This window comes from Meles meles, chromosome 15 (genome assembly GCF_922984935.1).
Source record: "Meles meles chromosome 15, mMelMel3.1 paternal haplotype, whole genome shotgun sequence".
NCBI lineage: Eukaryota > Metazoa > Chordata > Mammalia > Carnivora > Mustelidae > Meles > Meles meles.
The window spans coordinates 27,046,035-27,052,034 of NC_060080.1; positions in this window are offsets into that span (position 1 = coordinate 27,046,035).

The window sequence follows — 6,000 nt, forward strand, 5'->3', positions numbered from 1 at the left end:
TCAAAAAATAGGCACCTAAAATAAATTATTTTTTTTCTCAAAAGAATTTGAACAATAACAGCATTTTCCAGTTTTAATGAAATTTCCTTTAGAATAACCTTCCAACAAGGAAAAAATAAAAGACCATGGATTTGTTCATGTTGCTTATGAAATGAGAGTTTGTATATACACTAAATAAAGTCCTTTTCAGCTTGCACAGCAGAACAGTACTCCCCTATTTGCATTTAGAATTTATCTTATAGGGTCTCAAGTACTCCTACTTTATTATTTTTTAAATATTCTATTTATTTTTTTAAAGTAGGCTCCATACCCAACATGGGGCTTGAATTCAACAACCCCAACAGTTATATGCTACACCAAGTGAGCCAGCCAGGTGCCCCTCAAATACTCTTACTTTAGTGAAGAATGCCTGTTTTCGAATCATTCCTCTGGCTATGTCAGTATATTTTCAGTTAGTATATATAGTTATATATAGTTGGGCATAGTTATATATATATAGTATATATAGTTATATATAGTTGGACAATTTTAAGAGACTATTAGGAAGTTTGAGAACAATATGTTGTCTGTGTTTGAAGAAGAGGTATAGGTGTTGATGACAAACGATATAGCCAGGTCTTTCTTTTTTTTTAATTTTTAATTAATTTATTAATTAGGTTGGTGGGTTTGTTTATTGAGAGAGGAAATGCCAGGGGGAGGGGCAGAGGGAGAAGGAAAGAATCTTTTTTTCTTTTAAAGATTTTTATTTTTTTTTTAAGATTTTATTTATTTATTTGATAGTCAGAGATCACAAGTAGGCAGAGAGACAGCCAGAGAGAGAGAGATGGGGAAGCAGGCTCCCTGCTGAGTGGAGAGCCTGATGCACCCTGGGATCATGACCTGAGTCAAAGGCTGAGGCTTTAACCCACTGAGCCATCCAGGCACCCCCCCTCTTACTGAGCCATCCAAGCACCCCCAAAGAGAGAAAGAATCATATTCTCCTCCTCCTCCCCTTCCTCCTCTTCCTTCTTCTTTTAAGGTTTTATTGTTTGAGAGAGAGAGCATGAGTATTGGGGCAGAGGGAGAGGGACAAATAGACTGCCTTGCTGAGCTGGGAGCCAGATGTGAGGCTCAGTCCCAGGACATTGGGATCATGAGCTCAGCCAAAGGCAGACGCCCAACCAACTGACACACCTAGGTACTGTGAGAGAGAGAATCTTAACCAGGCTCCATGCTTAGCGTAGGGCTTGATCTCACAACAGTGAGATCATGACCTGAGCTGAAATCAAGAGTCTGAAGTTTAACCGGCTGAGCCATCCAGGCACCTTATTTGTTTGTTTGTTTGTTTATTGGTTTATTCTAGGTCTTTGTGGATAGAAGCTCCAAACCTGATTTCTGTTGTCTACCCAATGATGCTTCAGCCTAGTTGCCATGTCCTGCCAACATGTAAATCAGGCACATGGTGAACCAGACAGACACTGGTCTAATTAGGGTGCAGTAAGGAGTATTTTAGATTCTAGCCCAGAGGTGATAAACTAGTATTCGAATCAGCCCAAGAGTCATTTTTTTTTTTTGTTTGGCCTAAGTAATGGCTTAAAGAATTTTGAGTCGTTTAAAAGTTTGAGGATACTATCTAAAAATGCAGATTGCTGTATTTTCTTGAAAACATAAATCAGAGAACTTGGCAGCACCGAACTCCTATTGCTCATGAAGGCAATGATTGACTTGGGTTGAGAAGGCTGACCGTTATAGATCTGGCATGAATCTACCACTTCTGTATGGTTTTTGGAGCCTATCACTCGCACAATATATAATATACATGTACACCCAGCAGTTTACTTGCCTTCCTGTGAGTTTGAGGTTTCCAATTCTTTTTATTCCTTTATGTCTTCATCCTGTTGATCACTTCTCCTACCCTACCTCTCATAGGGCTCCTCTCCTTTCTTCTCTGCCTATTCTAGTGTAGGGGAAGAAAATTTTTTCCTCTGTACTGTCAGTTAATGAATGAGGCCTATAAATTAAACTGACAAAGATTAATAGGAGAAAAGTCATACACATTTTTATTAATGTTGCTTTTTTTAATGTTCATGGTGCTTCACCGGAAAGAAGTGAAAACCCCCAAAAGATAGTTAGACTGGAGGGCTTATATAACATTTTAAAAATGAGTGATAAATTGTGGTAAGTGACTACAGAGAGAAGGGATTGGAGCTCCTGGGGTGGTAAATTGTGGGAAGCTGAGTATATGGGGAAAATTAATGGAAGATAAGGATTATTTTAGAAAGGTTTGTTTGTGCAGGCTCAACTTGGTGGCAACTTTCTTCATTGGCCATAAAACTCTCCAAGGGTGGGATAAATAGCAGGCCTAGTTTCTCAGAGTTTCTGTTCGTAGTCAGCTAATGGAAGCTCTTGAGACTTCTTTCTGCAACTGTTGAGTCTCAGTTGCCTTCAGCTCAAAATAAATCCAAATGCCAAAGTGGCATAGTTTGATTCTTTTCACTAGTTACACGGAACTTCTACTATTCACTTAACACACCTTGCCCTTCCATTCCTCTGTACTTTGTACAAGTTGTTTCCTCTGCCTAGAATCCCCTTTCCCTCATTCTCTGACTGGCAGCTCAGTCTTTAAGACTCAGTTTGAGAGAAGCCTTCTCTGACTGCCTTAGGCACTCATTCTCTACCTCTCAAAGATTCCTTTGTGTTTCATCCCAGTAGCATTCCTGTTCCAGACAAGTGCACAGAGATCCTCTCTACTCTCCCTGCTACTTTGCTCACATTCTACCAGATCCTCAAGGTTTAGTTCAGCTTCACTGCCCCATAAAGAAGGTGCTCTCTCACTGCACTGATTAAAATTAATTTTCCTCTTTGGATTTCTAAGGTGGTGGTGCCTAACTTGATTGAGTATCATAACTATTTGGGGGACTTATATGCAGATTCCTGGGCCTTGCCTCTGATGCATCTTATGTCAACATTTCGGAGGTGGATTTAGAAATCTATTTTTGGGGGTGCCTGGGATAAAATTTCTCTTAAAAATGATCTCGGGGGCGCCTGGGTGGCTCAGTGGGTAAAGCCTCTGCTTTTGGCTCAGGTCATGATCCAGGGGTCCTGGGATCGAGCCCCATGTGGGGCTCTCTGTTCAGCGGGGAGCCTGCTTCCCCCTCTCTCTCTGCCTGCCTCTCTGCCTATCTGTGATCTCTCTCTCTCTGTCAAATAAATAAATAAAAATTAAAAAGAAAAATATTTTCCTTAAAACCACCTCAAATGGCATAATTTAACATATATTAATATTATATTTTTATGTTGTTTATTTAATATGTTCTGACATTTTCTATCCAGTTGTGATAAAACCATGCATATCCTACATATTGTCTAGTACATTGATGCATACACAATGGCATAAAAATGTTGATTATTTGATTGACAAGAAAATTTTTCCTTTCTCGTGACCAGATTTTGCTTGCTTTCTTCTGAAAGAATAAAGTCCTTCTTTGAAAGGAATAAATAAGTATACAATGATGAATTATGCTCTGAGATCTTGTATCATCCTGGAACTCATTCAATGCCTATTTAACACTAGGCTATTCTGGTAGGATGGCATGTTCTCTGCTGACTTAGATTATTATTAGCAACTTTGTCTCTTATCCTAGTGTAGTGATTCTTTATGGTATAAGGCATTAGAGTCTTTAAGAAGATTTTTTTCAGCCCCCCCCCCCCCACCATAACTCCCCAGGAGAATCACAGCATTGTGATGAGAGATGCTGATTGGCAATGTGCTGTGAAGAAAACAGGGTGGAAGCAGAATAAAGACTGTAAATCACTGTACTAAGGCGAGCATATCAATATGACCATTATGATTAGATAAATGAACATGATGCTAATTTTGCATATCCTCAGAAATCTTAGTTTCCAATTCTTAGTAACAGTTAGATATTTACTTAATTTCTTTTTTTTTTAAGTTTTTATTTAAATTCCACTTAGTTAGCATACAATGTAATATTAGTGTCACGTGTACAATGTAGTGATTCCACACTTCCATCCAGGACTTGATCACAGCCAGTGCCCTCCTTAATCCCCATCACCTGTTTCACCCATTCCCCCCCCCCTTCCAGGTAACCATCAGTTTGTTCTCTATAGTTGGGAGTTAATTTCTTTATTATCAGATGAGATCATTGTTTACAAACACAATAAATATAAGAATAAAATATATTTGAAGCAGAAATAATGGTATTTAATTTTTTTTTTATTGGGTCACTTTATGTTTTGGAAAATTTGGGTAAAGTCACATGAATTTGACACTGTAGGGAATCTTGGGACATTATTCTAGAACAGTGGTTCTCAGTCATTTCCAGGAGAGAATTAAGCCCTAATGCCCTAAGGCATCCAGCATATGTAATCATTAGCTTTTCTTGTATGCATCTAGAATACCCTCTGTCTGTGTATCATACTTGGAGAAATGAGAAAAAAGTCACTGAAATCATTTTCTCTAGTGCTCTAAGCACTTCTGTGATTGAGAAAGGCTATATCATATAAAGCCCAATGGTTTTCACACTTCTGTGTGTATCAGAGTTACCTGGAGGATTTTTTAAATACAGATTGTCAGGCCCCATGCCTAAAGGTTCAGACTCAGTGGTTTTAGGATGAAGTCCCCCAATTTGTATTTCTTTTTTTTTTAATATTTTTAAGATTTTATTTATTTATTTGACAGAGAGATCACAAGTAGGCAGAGAGGCAGGCAGAGAAAGAGAGAGAGAGAGAGAGAAGCAGGCTCCCTGCTGAGCAGAGAGCCCGATGCGGGACTCGATCCCAGGACCCTGAGATCATGACCTGAGCCGAAGGCAGCGGCTTAACCCACTGAGCCACCCAGGCGCCCCCCAATTTGTATTTCTAACGAGTTCCCAGGTAATAGCTGACACTGCTGGTATAGCGACCATAACTTGAGAACCACTGATCCAGACCAACACTTACCCTATTAAAAAGACTGATGTCAGGCACCTGGGTGGCTCAGTGGGTTAAAGCCTCTGTCTTTGGCTCAGGTCATGATCTCAGGGTCCTGGGATTGAGTCCCGCATTGGGCTCTCTACTCCGCGGGGAGCCTGCTTCCTCCTCTCTCTCTCTGCCTACTTGTGATCTCTCTCTGTCAAATAAATAAATAAAATCTTAAAAAAAAAAAAAAAAGACTGATGTCAGTCGGTAAGAAAATAAATATATCATGACCCAGGACACACAGGTGTATGCACACACACCCACAGAGCTGAAACAGTTTCCTGGTAAAGACACACTCCTTGCTAAGTGCTGTTCCCTGATTTGCTTGTTTTTTTAAAACTATTCTATTTATTAAAAAATGCTGATGGGAAGCCACTAAATTGATCTTCCAGGTCACTAACAAGTTGTGAGCAGCAGTCTAAAAAAACAGTAGATAAGGAAGTCTCAGTGTCTTTTAGCTTTAGTATTTTCACCCTACGGCTTAACGGCCTTCATTTTACAGGTAAGTACAAGAGGCTCCAAGTACAAGAGTCTAGAAGATGGCTACCTATTAAGGATTCAGACACATCTCGGGAGGCCAATGGGAAGATATTTGGGACCCACTGAGCAAACACCTGAGACAGAAAGCTTGCCTTCAGCATCGTTTAACAGTGAAAAACCAACATCCAGGTGCGCAATTAGATTGGTCAAACAACTTACCTTAATAGAGAGCATGACTGTACAGACTTAATCAGAGACTGACTAGAGCTTGTCCAGGAGAAATGGTTCTGAGTATATTGTAAGGCAATGACTCTTAAGTGGACTTCTGACTTGGCTTAAAGGAAAACTGAGTCTAATTCTAAATGTAGGAAAAGAGAGCTACAGGAGAACTGTAAGCAATCTTTACAAAACAACAAACATTATAGGAGTATCATACTGTGACCTTGGAAATGGGAAACTACGGATGATAATGTTGATGAAAGTTTTAGAATATAAGTGAGGTCCAGAGCCTATGACCAAGAAAGAATTCTTGAGACATTTGTGGTGCAAAATGTTGGTTTA